We start from the raw sequence: 17,025 nt of genomic DNA, 5'->3' as shown, positions 1-17,025 counted from the left end.
GAGATCTCCAAACATGCCTTGTAAAAACATGAAACACTCTATATTTAAGTGGGTTAGCAACTCTGGGTGAATTTTACTTATTTTTTGGAACATGCTAAATAATTTTTTCCAACAGGCAATGGTCTTTCACAAACTTATGGATGTAGGTACTATAATTGCAATTTTAGTCAAAAATGACTCAACTTCTCTCATATTAGTTCCAGTAATGAAATATCTTTTTTATACAGACACTTTTACTTTTCTCAGCATGTACAGAAATCTATCTATATGGTATGCTAAAGAGTCATTAAACAGAAAACTAGTTTCTGACAGCTAAGGATGCACTGGGAAATGATGAGACGGAGAACAGCCCTGCCAGAAATGACTTGGATGAGAGGCTGGATGTGAGATGGACCTTTGAATCCTGGTAGTCTTCAGAGTCAGACTGGACAAAGCTTTGAGGAACCCGATCTAGGGAAAGCTGTCCTTGACTCCAACAGGAGGGTAGGATTAAAGAGTCTTTTAAGGCTCCTTCCAATACAAACCATTATATGATTACAGGAAATCATGTTTTTTTTCCCCCAAGCTCTTCAAATTCTCTATCTGGGTGTGTCTGTTGATTTTGGGCAAGTTCTGATGGAACTAAAACATTCATCATCAGATAGTGATTGTTCAGCATGCTCCTATAAACCTTCTCTTAAATCCTTTAGCAAATCATCTTTGTCTAAGCCTAGAAGCTTTGCATTTCTTGTTTTTGGAAAATATGCCATTATAATTATACAGATATTACACAATTTACTCATCCTATTAGGCCAATATACAAACAATTCCTGAACCTGAATTTACTGTTATTTAAGAGCATCACGTCTGAACAGATTGACTTATATTATTAGATCAGTAAACTTTGACACAACATCTCTGAATATGGGCAAATAATATAAAAAAATGGCTGAGTTCTTCAGTGAAAAGATTCAAGATATATCTGTTGGTATTATGAAACTGTTCCACTTGTCTGAATCTTTGAGATTTTAAATATTAATAGGACCTTTAGTTAAGTAAATGTAAATATAAAATATCAAACTAAAATGCAAATGGCATAGATCTTTCAAGTATTTATAATATATGCTATCCAGACATCAGAGGAGCAAAGAACAGTCTGGGTTTCAAAGCCACATGTAAGCAAAACAGAATAATCAGAAAATCATGTAACGTGACACAGGACTTGATGAGCATTACATATTTCTTAAACAAAGAGCCATTTTAGAAAGCTAGAGAATCAATAATATATGTGACAAAATATCAGTGTAGAAAAATAGTATCAAATATACCATGTTCTTTTCAATACAGTGCAGCCAATCTCTGTCTCTTGAATAATAGGAGTAAAATACATAATGAAAAATTCCCAAATTCTCTAAAATCAGATTATTTTATGGTAGTAACCACAAAAATGTGCAAAAAAATTCCACTTCTCCAAGTGTCATGAAGCATTCTTGCTGACGCAGACAGAGCTTTTATAGCAGCTATGTATCACTCATTCTGGCCTGAGCTTTTCTGCTGTCATCTGCAAACAATATATGTGAAGATTTTCATGAGAAAGTAAATGACAAAAACAAACTTTCCTTTGAGATTTTATGAAGTCACTGGAGCTCTTTCTTTTTACAGCATATCCTGAGAAGAGTGAAAAAAAAAAAAAAAAAAAAAAAAAAAAAAGATGTGATTTCTGCTTTCTGAAAGGCCATGGACTGCTGCGTCAGTTCCATAGGTCATTGCAGGAAGGGAATATGCCCATGACCCCATTTAATTTATTTATCTGAAGCACCAAATGGAAACAGTCATTTGCGGTCTGACTCCAGCAGAGGTCTGATTGCCTGAACTGGTTTTTAAATGGACATGAGGGCACTGATCTATCCTCAGGATGAGGTCAGTGTAACCATGTGCTCTAGGACCAGCCCTTCCTCTTCAGCAGTGGAATATAAAGAAGGTCCATCCATCTTTGGGCCACCATTCCTCATGTTTTCCTAGTTTTGAACAAAGTTTAGTCTTCTTTTCTATTATTTTTTAACTCAACAGAAGTCCACAGTTTGAAGTGTAGTTCAGTTTTTCTGCTAAAGCTGAAGCTTTCTAACATACCCTTTTTTACACCCTCTGTGGAATGATTTTCCTGCAGATGTACAAAAAAATCACATTGCTTTTTTGTAGTGCATTTGCATGTTTATGTACATAACATAACATTTCATTCCAAATCATTGTTGCTGTGATCGGAGCCTAATGCAATGCCCAGTGTTCTAAAGATCTTCTATAAGGATATTCAAACATCCTAAAAAGTTTTTGGTTTTTCCTGGAAGAGTGGGGAGGGAAGGGGGTGAACAGTTCAATGGGACATGAAAATCCACATTAAAAGAATAGGTGATAAAGATCCTCTTTCATCCTCTTGTGTTTTTTTTTTTTTTTTTAATATTTATCATTTTTTCATTTTTGGTCCTACTTTTTCTCATGGTTGTATCATACATTGACCACAGGAGAAATGTAGTCTATCTATTCTGATACACTCAAGGTGTATTAAAGCTCCTCTGGATTTGAGGTGTTAATTAACACTTTCAATAAGGGTCATAGATTAAAGTTTAGTGGATTCCTAGGGAAAGGTCTTCCCCTTTTCCTTTTTTTTTGGCTAAATAACATAGAAGTAGAGTAAAATCTGCTATGTTATAATGCAATAAAATGTGTATAATCTTGAATAGGGACATAACTTGTATTTTGGACTAACCAGTATAGATCTAATGTAAGCAGCCAAATATCTCTGGTAACTACTTGATTAGCCTTTAATTCACATTTTCTTTTCTTTTCTTTTCTTTTCTTTTCTTTTCTTTTCTTTTCTTTTCTTTTCTTTTCTATTCTTTTCTTTTATTGTCTTTTCTTTTCTTTTCTTTTTCTTCCCTTCCCTTCCCTTCCTTCCCTTCCCTTCCCTTCCCTTCCCTTCCCTTCCCTTCCCTTCCCTTCCTTCCTTCCCTTCCCTTCCCTTCCCTTCCCTTCCCTTCCCTTCCCTTCCCTTCCCTTCCCTTCCCTTCCCTTCCCTTCCCTTCCCTTCCCTTCCCTTCCCTTCCCTTCCCTTCCCTTCCCTTCCCTTCCCTTCCCTCCCCTCCCCTCTGTATCACCTCTTTACTGTCTACTGTGGATGAATATTTTGGACAAAGGAAGAGTATCTCCTGAGGAAAAGCTTACAATATTTATTTATTGACTTCTCCAACTCTTCTATACCACAGGACAAATATTGCACAATGCTCTTGAAGTGGTTTGTGTGTGTGTGTGTGTGGTTTTGGTGTTTAGGGTTTTTTGTTGGTTTTGGTTTTGAGGGTTTTGGGGCTTCAGGTATTGGCCTTTTTGGTTTTGTTTTGTTGGGAGGTTTTTGGTTTTTTTATTGTTGTTTTTATGGTTGTTTTAATACGATGATCTTTTAATGTCTTTGAAATTATCTTACTTCCTTTAAACTAGAGATTATGCTAAAACTGTAGAAACTACTCTATAAAATATAGTGTCTCTCGGAGATTCTTTAAACATCATGAAAAATGTCTGACAAACTAAATTCCTACAGCTCTCTCATTTATGAGCAAATACATAACAAGTACACCATGAAATATCCTATGTTTACCAAAGGGCACTATCTCATTTAACAAATAAACAATTTTTATTTACCATTTGGCACATACAGGACAATAAGGGGACCAGGCACAGTCAAGATGGGTTTACAAAAGGCAGGACCTGCTTGACCAACCTGATCTCCTTCTGTGCCAAAGTGACCCTCTGAATGCACGAGGAAAGGCGGTGGATGTTGTCTATGTGGACTTCAGTAAAGTCTTTGACATAATTTCCCTGGAGGAACTGACTGTTCACAGCTCGAGGAGGTGCACTGTTGCAGGGTAAAAAACTGTCTGGATGGCTGGGCCTAGAGAATGGTGGGGAATGAAGTTAAACCCAGTTGGTTGGTTACAGACAATGTTTATTTATGTCTTTATTTTGCTGCTTACACCAATTTATTTGCTGGACACAGTGGGATATAGATCTTCAAGATTGCTGGCATTATATATGAGAGTTTCCTTTTATGGTTCAGCTTACCATATGCTTCTCTGTTCAGAGTTTTAACGTTCATTCTTTGCCTTTTTTCCACTGTTTAAAATTTGGTAAATACATAAAAATCTAAAAATAGTGTATTATAATAAGAAGAGATGGAGAACTTTTATTATAGCTACTATGTTACTTCTAATGAATCAGCAGACCTCGTGAAAAGCTGGTACATATCTATGCACATCTCAATCAAACAGTTTTCACCTGCTCCTTCGCTTGCTAATTTTCTGTACAAACTCTGTTGCCCTATGTCTGCTGGGGGTTCAGTTTGTTGTCTTTTAACTTCCATCTTGAACTGAGATCCCAAGAGATGGGAGCAGATGGCTAACAATGCAGAACAATCAAAGTTTATTAGCCTGGAGGACATGTAATTCAAACAGAAGTATCCTGTCAGAGTGAGCTAGGAGATGAAAATCCCAACAGCCCTTACTCCCAGATGCACTTACTTGTGAGGGTTGGGATTCTTTAAGGAATATGAAATCAGTAGAAAAATTTATCTGCAAGTGAGTTTGTGGAGGGAACATTGAGAAGCATAAATTTGCAAAGTCCTGTTTCACATGCAATTAGCATAGGTAAATGCACTTGGCACTACTTGTGTGGCTTCAAGTTTTCTGAAAACTCTGATAGGATTTTATGTCCACTTCCTGTAAGCTTCTCTTTTCACTCTGAGTTTGCACAGCAGCTCCTTACAGATGGCAGGTTTTCTGGCATTTTTGCCCAATTTTCTCCTTGTTGATATTGTTGGCATTGCTCCTGAGGTGGAGGAGGTGATCCTTGCAATTCAACCAGCCCTCTGTCTTCAGGGCTCTATCTCATGGGACTCTACCAAGCAGGTCCTCGAAGAGCCCAAAGGCTACTTTCCTGAATTCCAGGGCAAGGAGCTTGCTGTGGGCCCTCCTCACTGCCCTGAGGAACTCCAACTCCACGGTCCCACAATCACTGCAGCCACTGCTACCTTGGAACAATACATTCCCTCTCCAGCTCTTCCCGATTGGTGAGCACAAGGTCCAGTATTGCGCCTCTTGTTGGCTCCTCAATCACTAGTAAGGATGTTTTGACACATTCAAGGAACCTTTCCAATTGCTTGTGCCAGACATGGATATATGCACCTGCCCAGCCAGAATGGGTTAGTGAAAGGCATGTCCTGCTTGACCAGTTTGATCTCCTTCTATGACATGGTGACAGTAACAAGGGATAGAGCAAGACAAAATAGGTCAAGTTGTGCCAGGAGAAGTTTAGATTGAATCTAAGAAAAAATATCTTCTCTGAAAGGATGTTCAGATATAGAAATAGGCTGCCCAGGGAAATGGTGGAATCACCATCCTTGGAAGTGTTCAAAAAACCTCCAGATGCAGTGCTTAGAGACATAGTTTAGTGGTGGACCTGTCAGTGCTAGGTTAATAGTTTAACTTGATGATCTTAGAGGTATTTTCTAACTTTAATGATTCTGTGTTCTAAGTTGTGACAGCTGGTAGCAATTGTTTCTTGATACTAGATGTTCTTGTCCTATATTCCATGCTTTCTTTTTGTGATGTTAAGGGTTTTAGCATGGTTACAGTGAAAATAAAGGGGTAAAAAAATTATTCTGAATATAAAGCCCCCAAACATCAGCTACTGTTTTAGGAAACCATGGCAGTACTTTCAATTGTTAATGAAAGGAAGCAAAAAAAGGGCTCTTTTCAGCTAGCTGTTTCACCAAAGCTGAAAGTCATATCGATATGAACATCAGAGAGCACCAATGACATACAGGACTGACACACAGGAGAATTAAACAGATAATGTCAGTAAATTAAATTTCTCTGCAGTAATATCTAAGGCATATTTGGACAGGACAAAGTGATGAGACTTCAAAGTTACCCACTGAGGTTTTACAGATCTCACATGGAGAGGAGCTCACAGGATAATGTATATCCCAACACATTGGGTGGAACCCAATCCACCTCATGGAGGAATAAGGTAATTTCCACTAAATATGGACAATGCCTTTTGACTGATAAAGTTACATAATGTAATGCTAGTTACTGGTATCAAGGCAACAGAGATGTCTTATTGAGAGTCTTTTTCAGTTGGCTAAGGAAACGTTGCACACTGGTGGTGATGGGTGCATCCTTGGAACAGTGCAACAAGAGAAACAGCAATCTCCTCATAATGCCTTTCTCAATTGTTTTGACTGCACAAAATATGTGGAAATATTTTTGTAACTGTCTCTATAACAAAGATTGCTGAAGTATTTTGACTTCACTGGCACAAGCACCAAATTGGGTTTTTCCCAAATATAATCTCATCATGTCCCGTATTTCAGAGGAGTTCTTAATTGTAAAAGTAATTGGTGAAAATTTTATGGTCAGAATCTTGTAGGAGAAAAGTCCTTCATCAAGCTAGGGAGTTTGCATCGGTGACCAGTCTCCAAGCCTAATTCCTACCATGTTGTAATATTATCTTTTCAAATGAGTTTACTATTGAGATGATCTTTCTTCAAATCAAAACAGCCCTACTGAATCTAGGTTTAGTAAAATGGGTTTCCCATAAGATCACAGGAAGAAAGCAGCAGAGACAGCACAATGTTGGTATATCTGGTATTATATTTGCTTAGATTTCCCTGACTGTTAGCAGATTTCAAACACTGAAACTTGCTGAAATGTTAGACAGCCTGGTGAAGTGAGCAGAGCTGCTGTTCAGCTCATACTTTCCTTTATATCTTCCCATTGGTGGTGACATGTGTTGCACACCAGAATTAAATCTATTTATTTATAACTGAGTGCCCTGTCTGAGTGGCAAAGATGGGATGCTAAATAAAACAGTTTGTAGTCCTTCAAAATCTGGTAAAAGCATTGAAGGAGGCCACTTTTGGGTGCAAGATATGACACTTCATTCTAATCCAAGTTAAATGTTACTATGCTATTTCACTAAGAGTGTACTTTCTGTCTGACCCCATTGTGTTTCATTGCATTAACTTAAATTCGTCCATATTAGAATGTGGAACTCAAAATACTGGCATAAGTCTAAACCTGTAAAAATTTCTGAAGAAATCACAGAGATAATTGTCATTTTTCATTGAATCATGGTAAAAGATGGAGAAGAAACATTAACAGTGTTTTAATATGCCTAGCAATTACTGTTCAGTGTAATATCATTTTATTTATTGAGGAACAATATTTTACAATTTAGAACTCTCAGATTCTTGTATATGAATATGCTAACACATTAGACATATTTAATATTTTTGATGAGGGGCAGTTTCCTTCTTTGTTTACTCTTAATTTGTACAGGCATTCCATAGAGAATGTGAACAAATTAATATCCATTAATTCTACTTAATAACTGAAAAAGATTCCTTGAAGAAGGGGAAAAGAGTCTAGTTCCATAGTTCACAAACCTGTCTGCATATTATTAGTCTTTCATGCTAATTCCTGAGCTGATTTTCAAAATAATAGATGGGAGACAATATATTACAGAAAAGACTCTAACAGTTCCAATACTACATTATTACTTTTGTCAGTCACAGACAATAAAATATTAACATAATATGCAAACATTTAATTTTAATTAAATTTAATTATTTATTAAATTTATTATTTAATTTATTTTAAAATATAAATTTATTAATATTTAAATTAAATTTATAATATTAAATTACATTTATATTTAAAAATTATCTCTTTTTCACTTATCTTTTGCGTGTAGCGAGAAATTTTTCTGCTAAGTGTTACATACATAAAAGATGTCTCATTTTATGGGAAATCTGAAAGTATTGAATGATCTTTTAGTTCATTGACAAATTAGGAAAAATTAAGTCTCTATATAACAGAAAACAAATTTTTAGAGATATAGAAGGAATGAATGAAAAGAGAAAATCTTAAACAAGAGAGAACAAGGGAAAACGTAAATTAGTTAAAGGTAACACAAAGGGGCAATAATCAACCAGGGAGTCCATGGTTGGACTAAACCAAAGGTTATCTTAAGAATGGGAGCCAAACGGGAAACATGGGAATGACACTTCTGACTAATTTCTTAGCAAAAATAATGAGGAAAAAACCAAACTGCTGAGATATTCTTAAAAGAAGAATGCAACTCTCCATCACTATAATTCTTGAATTGTGAAGACGAGTACAGAAGATTTAGACAGCTCTTTAAACAGCAACTGCAAGAAATGAATGAAAGTAAAGGAGAAGGTAGTCAAAAGTAAGCTTCAATCCTGATAATAGCTGTCTCTGAAGCCCTTGGTGTTTTTTAAAGAGTGTTTAGTTGGGTGCAGCAGAGAAAGCTAGCCATGAAATTCCCTGTACAGAAATGTGAAGTGCAGCACTCAATGCAAAAAAATGGAGGATGTGTTTTTAAGAAAATGCATATTACAGAAAGGGAAATAACCAGAAAGTCTTCAGATTGATCTTCAAGGTTTGGACCTAAGAGATCTATTGTGGATGACATGATGAAAAAATTAAATCCTGAAAATAATCAAGAAATTGAGATGTAACATTTAACAAAGAATAAAATTTGACAAGCTAAGGAATAGCATATTGAAGTGTGTTGGGATGGGCTGTGCTTAGATTGTCTTGCCAGAGTGAAGTGTCTAAAATTTGTCAGAAGAAAATACCTTGAATAGGACTTGTCCTGCAGCACACAAACAGAATAAAATGTACTTTGCAGGTTAAGACTAAATAACAAGAGTAAAGAGAAAATACAGTGTTTGGAAAAAACATTAGACAAGAATTATGGTGCACTACAACACTTCTTAGACACCAGTACTAACAGATCACAGTATTACCACTAGCTCTGAAGATCCTTTTTAAAATTCACTGAAACTCATCACAGTTGGATTTTATCTGATCCTCCCTCTGAAAAAAAAAAACAACCCAGCTTTTATTTCTGTTTCTAGTTCATGAAGGCACCTGGCTGTTCTCACCTAAGCCTGAACATTTATTAACCCATTTGAACTCTGTGTTTTGTGGGCTTTCCCTAACCATGACTGATCGAGACCATCACTTCAACCAACAGACATTGAAAATGCACCATTAAATCTCATTGCGGATCCACAGGGAGTCATAATTTTCATCTCCAGTATCAACTCTTACAATTTCCTGTTTTTTCTTTTCTTTATATATCTTCTTAAGTGACATCTTTATACTTTTCTATTACTGTATTACTATAGATAATAATAACCAAAATGGCTATGTATCTCCTTTCCATTGCAACCAAACTGTTCTAAAATAAACCCTACCTATATATATATATTTATATAAACTCTGATCATTCAGTGTAATTTCACTCTAAACCTCCCCAAGGCATCTATTAACAAGTACCTGAATTACCCTTGCCTTTAGGGGTAGGTTGAAAGAGGAATGCATCAAACAGCTAATCAAAGAGGTGATTATCCTCTGTTCAGTGTTTGTGCTGCCTCATCTTGAGTATTGTGAAGTTCTGGGACCCACCATTTAAAAAAGATGTGAAGGTCCCTCAATGCATCACACCTGCCACAGCAGCTGTAGCAGCAGCTTAGAGTTTAGCAGGAAAAATTTTCTAAAACAATTGAGTCATCCTGTGGTGCCCAGGCTTTTTGTTAGAAAAATGGTGTCAAAATAACATAGAGAGTAATATATGCAATGAACTCTTTTTGCAGAAGTCAATATTTTAATTCCCTCTGCAGTCAAGGGAGGGGAAAAAAGTTACAGGACATGATTCATCTTATTCTTAAGCAGATATCTAAATAGGTCAGATGAATCATACTCTAAAGGGCCTTTTCTCTCTGATAGCTATAAAGAGAACCCAAAGTGACTAATTCAGATGTAGACGACTAAACTATAGATGTCTAAAGTTAGCTGCAGTGAATCCCACACAGAGTGGCTTGTACCTTCTTAGTGCATGAAAAAGGCTGGGGAGTAAGTTCACTTTCATAGCTGGCACAGTTTTAATACACTGTCACAGACAAATTTGATTTGTCCTAAGCTGACATTTCTCCAACAGAAAGCTGAAATAAGAACTCTTTGAGCAGCAAAACCAGTAAATCTACTTTGTTATTTGCAAATACATAAAGTTAACAAATCTCAAAATATAAACAGGTATTCCCAGGAAATGTCTTAGTTTACCAAAAATTATGCAGCAGTAACACTATTGCTTGCAGTGAAGCAGTACCTAAATCTGAAATGAAGAAAGTGCAAAAAATGGTGACTAAAATGTCACATGGATGAAGTAAGTGCCCCCACAAAGTGACCCAGTGACTTATAAAGTGACTCTCAGGGATGGGAGTGTTCAGTTTTATATAAAACTGAGAAGAAATATAGTGGAGTTTACAAGCTTGTGCTGGACCATTCATTCATCTACTCTCACAATACTTGGACTGAAGGCACCTGCTGAAACTGGTGGAAATTCATGTTCAGACATGCAAAATATAGCATTTCTTTTCACAGCATGTATTGAGTCTCTGTTATTTGGAACTGTAGGTTGCAAAGGCAAACATCACTAGTTGCAAAAAGGATTAGATAAACTCTTTGAAAGACACAGTAATAGACAGTAAAAGGACTAGGCAGGGATCTACTATTTAAAACCCTTAAATTTACTCTAGATGCTGGGGAATGCAGTGAGAAATAGAATGCAGACACAATAAGAACAGGTAGAATGTGCTCTTCTCATCCTTCCTCTCATTCTGCCATCGCCAGAAACATTGAGAATACAGGGCTCTGCTGATCCAGCTTGGTGGGACTCTTCTTACAGAAGTCTTACTTCTTACAGAGTCTTCTTACATACCCATATAAACTGCTCAGATCATGTCTCTCCTTTTAAGCAGATACTTAGAAAGGATGAACAAAATTTCCTCTAAGTCCAAGAGAGAATCATAACCCAGTGTACAGACCATTCTATTTCTGAGTAGCTCTAAGATGAGTAGCAGGAGCAGCTTGAGGTGACTGAGCCTTAGGACACAAAGCACCAGAAGAGATTAATTTAGTTCTGCTTCTGATTAAATTTCCAGGGAGAGTCTCAGAACCTCAAAGAATCATGTTAATCACTTTAGTAACAATCTTGGGTAAAGCATTCCACAATTTTCTGTGGTGCAAGTGCTGGTTATTAAATTTTGTGATGCCCTCTGGAACGAAGAATGTGAGGAATCTGAACCTGCAAAGACTTGGCCGTCAAACCTACAAGACTCTTCTGTGTGTTTGGAAGAGGCTTGTGTTCCACAGCTAGCAAATGAGACTTATACCCTCATTGAAACTCTTCTCCATTAAAGTACACAGCCCTTAGTGCCTGCTCATCAACACAACCCTTTCCAGTAAACAGCTTTGCAGCCTGAGCTGTGTATGAAATGTGTCTTCTATTTCAAACGGGTGCTGGCTGGGTCCTCATGTTTATACAGGGGCTGAGATAGCTCCTTCCTGTGTTAGAATGGCACTATTTGTGCCCAGCACAGTGTTGACATCACTCATCACATCTATTCTTCTGAGATACTCAATGCCCTTCCAGAGAATTCTTCTAAATAAGCTCAGTAATTTGCAAAGTTATCTGAGGGAATAAATTCCAAACAGTATGACCCTGAATTTATATGTGTCCCTCCCAAGCATCACTGAACTGACAGCTGCAGTCAGACATAAAGAAAAATACGTTTCAAATTTTTTAAAGAGTTGTTTTGAGATACTGGATTTCTTTTTCATCTGTGTATAAAAAAGTTGTTCTGTTAGAGATCAAGCATATTTTTCATCTTTTTCATGTTAAATTCTGAAATATAGTCACTGAAACTAAAAGGCTAATTAATTTTATGGTAGAATAGAAATAAGTTCTGAGAAAAGTTTTAGATATATGTCCTTTGAAGGTAACATTTTGAAAACAGAACTACCTGCTACTCTGATAAATGATGATTAGTGTTTCCTGCTGTGAGCATGCATTCTTTGCTAGGCTGAGTAAAAAGGGATGTTGTATCATGCTATTATGCATGCCTAGTAACCCTTAAGAAAAGAATCAGTTTGCAATCATTCAAGATCTCTGGTTTTCTCATTAAAAAATTACATCCATTGTAGTGACCATTGTTGACAAGAAAACCCTATGAAATTAGGCATGTTATCATATATGTATTTTAAATTAAGTCTAATTTTTTTAATGAAAAAAATAAGAGAGGAAGTGGTAACAGTGGAAAAGGAAGTGTTCACAAATAATTGGTGAATTCAAGTGGGAAAATCTGGTTTATTTCTACGTTGCTTTGCCCTTCAACTTGTCTGCTGGCTCTACATTAGCATTCAGAGAGCAGTATTGCCATTCCTGGTGATTCACTAAGGTATTATGTATATGTAAAATATCAAAAGCTTTTTATGTCTATGGTTTGTCTTTCTTAGATGTTTGAAAGAATAATTGAAGACAATCAGTTCCTGAAAACTTTCATGTAGGTGAATTCCATTACTGAAGAAAAAAAGCAATTTAATAATTCTTGCAAGACATCAAAATATTGATTTCTATCTGTTTCCTTAAGAAAATACCTCCTATTTGTTTCCCCGCAATAAGACTAATTGATTTACAGCTTAGTATATTATACTATTTTTGTTTCTCAGTTTATTATTAGATAACAGATTAAAGGGTTGTGTATTCAGTGAAGTATTTGATAAAATTTCTCCCTCTTCTTTTTAATAATTTCTGAACAAAATGCAAGCAATTCTCAGCAAGTTCTATTTTATTTATGCATTTAAATAAGCCCATCAAAATGAGGTGAGAATTAGAGCATCTGATCTGGAACCATTCTTCTTTCCCTTTTCTTTAATAAATGCTGGGGTTTTTTTTCTAAAAAATAATTAAATAACAAGCTGATATCAGTGTTTGAAGGGTGATACTTTTGGTTTCTGAGGAGTTTCTGTGTTTTCATTGTCTAGTTGATGTAAAGGCTGCACAAAACTGTCACCTTTTGCAATATTCCTGGAAAGTAACAGCATCTCAGAACTCAAGTGTCCATGCAAGGGAGAACATTCATTCACTGAAGCAGGAATGATTTACAATGGACAAGGTATGGAGTACTGCCTAAAGAACAAAACAGGACAGTATGTCTCTTTTTCCTTCTTTTTTTTTGCCTGTTTGAAGTTTCAGATTTTGACGTCTAACCTTGTATTTATTCTCAGGTAAAGTTTTCTAAAGTGTCTTACACTGATGCTCAGCCATGAGGGAAATATCAATCTCCCTGGTTTTTGCTCTCACCTGGCTGTGACTTGTGAGGATATGACAATTCTGGCATTTTACCTGTGGCCATCAGCACTACTGGGCTGCAGAAGAACTTGAATAAGAGGTGGGATGAGAAAAAAACAGCTTGAAAGTGTGACCCACAATTCTGACTTTTACTGACTGTAGAAAAACTTTAATATTAAAATGCTCTGTGAGAATATTAAATTAGGCTGTTCACCCTGGTTGCCTAAAACAGAAGTAATATCCACCTTCCTCAGCTGGCTGTAGAAGAGCAACATATGCAACTCGCTAGTCAGTGTGCATGCGGAACTGCTGGCCTGGGATATTTCATCTGAAGCTCACTTTCAGCACTATGCTATCAATCTGGAGTCTGATACCTCTGTGACTTTCTTTTAAGCTGTTTGAGCTCTGGGTAAGGAGACCAGATCTCACACAGGGCTCTGCAAACTGCTGCAGCTCTCTGTGAAGTCGTTGAGACAGTTTTGTATTTTCCTGTAAGGAATCTACCCGACTGCATCAAGACCTTAGAGAGACTGGCTAATCTATGATAAAAATGAAGCAATGAAGAGAGAGATGGAGAGAGAGAAGCAGGAAACGGGAAAAGGGAAAGGGAAAAGGAAGGAAGGAAGGAAGGAAGGAAGGAAGGAAGGAAGGAAGGAAGGAAGGGAAGAGGAAGGAGGAGGAAGGAAAGGAAAGGAAAGAGGAAGGAAAGGAAGGAGGGGAAGGGGGAGGAGAAGGGGGAAGAGAGAGAGGGGAAATAGAAGAAGAGAGGAAAGAGAGAGAGAGAGAGAAAGAGAGAAAAGAAGAGAGAGGGAGAGAGAGAGAAGAGAAAGAGAAAGAAAGAAAAAGAAAGAAAGAGAAAGAAAGAAAGGAAAGAAAGAAAGAAAGAAAAAGAAAGAAAGAAAGAAAGAAAAAGAAAGAAAAGAAAGAAAAAGAAAGAGAAAGAAAAAAGAAAGAAAGAAAGAAGAAGAAAGAAAGAAAGAAAAAAGAAAGAAAGAAGAAAGAAAGAACAGAAGAAAAGAAAAGAAAGAAAAGAAAGAGAAAGAAAAGAAAGAAAGAAAGAAAGAAAATCTTTCCAACCCTTTTTCTTTAATACCCTTTGTAAATCGTAAGAAACTTGATGAGTTTATAATAGCCGTTATAACAAGGACGACAGCCAGAAGGAGAGTGATTTGCATTCCCCCCGAATACAGATGGAATCCAAAATATCTTGATACCCAGTAGTTTAGATGCAGTAGAATAATGTCATTTCAGGTACTTCAAAAAGGAGGTAAAGCATTATTTCTAGGTGTGTGAAGGATTTTTAATTAAATATACAGTAGTTATTTACAAAAAACCCTACACAATAAATTAGTCATATCAGATCCAACTATCCAGCACATCAATTACTTTTTACAAATTTCTACCGACATTTTAATTTCTTTTCATTTTAAGCAGACACTTTAAAACAGAACTTTTTATCTGACAAATAAATGTTGAAACAGAAATCCTGGGAGTGGGGCTACAATGCTTAGAAAGGAATATCGTGATATCACATTTTAAAGAATCTCAGTTTCCACCCAGCTTATTTGCAGAGATATGGACGTGAGAAGTCATATAACTCAAACACAGAAACAGAATCATAGAATGATAGAATTTTACAATGGCTTGGGTTGGAAGGGATCTTAAATATCATCTACTTCTAACCATGGGCAGGGACACTTTTGCTGGACCAGCTTACACAAAGTTCCATTGAACCTGGCTTTGAGCACTTCCAGGGGATTGGGCATCCACAGTCTCTCTGAGTAACCTGTTTCTGTGCCTCACCACCCTCACAGTAAAGAATTTCTTCCTAATATCTAGTCTAAACCCACTCTCAGTTTGAACCTATTCCCTCTTGTACAGCCACTCTTGTAAAGAGTTTTGTCCCATTTCTCTTGTAGGCTCCTTTCAGGTACTGGAAGGTCACAATTAGGTCATCCATAAGCCTTTTCCTCTCCAAGCAGAGCAATCTCAATTCTCTCAGCCTTTTCTTCAAAAAGATGTGATCCATCCCTCTGATCATCTTGCTGGCCTCCTCTGGACTTGCTCCAAGAGGTCCCTGTCTTCCCTGTGTTGGAGTCCTCAGAGCTTTTGGCAGCACTGCAGGTGGAATCCCAACAGAGCTGAGGGGCAGAATCCTGTTCCTCACCCTTCTGCCCTCAGTGCTTTGGAGGCAGCCAAAAATGATGCTGGTTTTCTGGGCTGCAAATGCCCATTCCCACCTCCTGTGCACCCCCCAAGTCCTTCTGGGCAGGGCTACTCTTGATCTGTTCATCCCGAGTTTACACTAGGGGGTTGCCCTGACCTGGGTACAACCCCTTACACTTTATCTTGTTAAACAGCAGGAGATTCCCAGGGGCCAGTTCTCGAACTTATCCAGGCCCTCCAGATAGTATCCCATCATCCAGGTGTGTCAACGTCACCCTCAGATTGATGCCATTTGCAAACTTTCTGAGGGTGAACTCTATACCTCCCATCTGTGTCATCAATGAGGATAGTAAATGCCACTAGTCCCAGTACAGACCCCTGAGAGACACCACTGATGTCCATTGGGATGCTGAGCTGTTCACCATGACCCTCTGGATGTGAATGTCCAACCACTTTCTTATTCATCCAGCAGTCCACTCATTGCACCCATGAGAGAGAAGGAGGTTGTATCTGAGGCTTTAGAGAAGACCAGATAAATGACATCTGTCAAGGACAATGTCACTACAGAAGTCATACAGAGGTCCTTCTTTTTGCTTTATCTCTCCCCTCTCCTCAGGGAACCGAGTGTAAAAAGAGTGTTTAGTTATTTCTGGTCAGATTCCTGTTCATAAGAAATGATAGAAAATATTTATGTAAAATTAAATTTTGTAAAAAACCCAAAACAAGCAATCCCAGCCAGAACCTTTCAAGGAAATTCTCTTTCATCAAGAGAAAGCTGACTGACTGACTGACTGACTGACTGACTGGCATGCTACTGTGCTGAGTAATAAACTAGTCCCATAAGAAATCACATGTGTTTTCTACTCCCCCACTGAAATATGCTCATATCACCAGAAATAAAAGAAAAATATTTCTGGTGGTTAGAATTTCCTTACCCTTCATCCTGACATACAAGCACTCATGTTGATTACACCAGGGCTGGACACCAACATTCTGATTGGACATCAAGATGTTGGGTGCTGGAATAGCCCAATCCCACCTGGCCTTGAGGGAATGTTAAAGACAAACTTGTGGTCTCCCACGTTGTAGGAAGTATTAGGTGCCTCAAAAAGGTGAAAGGACAAAAGAGAAGTCTCTGAAGTTACCCAGTAGGAAGCCTTCAACTCTTAGTCCTGTCTTTATACAAATTTCTGCCTCCTCTGTAGTGTAGACCCCCACAATAGATTGCAAAGCAGTTGTGTTGGAGACTAGAATAAGAAACAGCAAGCAACAGTGACATCCACATCCACCTGCTTAGTAAGACCTAGCAGGTGGTAAATCTGAAACTCCTCCAAAATGAACTTATATAGAAAGTCTACTTTAAAAAATAGCATCTGCCTATGGTGCAATTTGTCCCAGAAAAGTCTATCCATGTCTCTCTAAACTGCAAAGGAGCCTAGAACTGGTAATTCTACTAACCTCTTAATTAAGATGCTTTGGTTAGGGCACTAGAGTTAGGGGTGCAGAACCAAGTCAGTAGCCAAATGTGCTGGAAGAATTTAGATGTCATTTGCATTTAGCATTGTTTTTGAATAATAATGTCAGATTTAGACAGCTGAAATCTGCTTA

This window comes from Sylvia atricapilla, chromosome 2 (assembly GCF_009819655.1).
Source record: "Sylvia atricapilla isolate bSylAtr1 chromosome 2, bSylAtr1.pri, whole genome shotgun sequence".
Classification (NCBI taxonomy): Eukaryota; Metazoa; Chordata; class Aves; order Passeriformes; family Sylviidae; genus Sylvia; species Sylvia atricapilla.
This window is presented reverse-complemented; position numbering follows the sequence as displayed.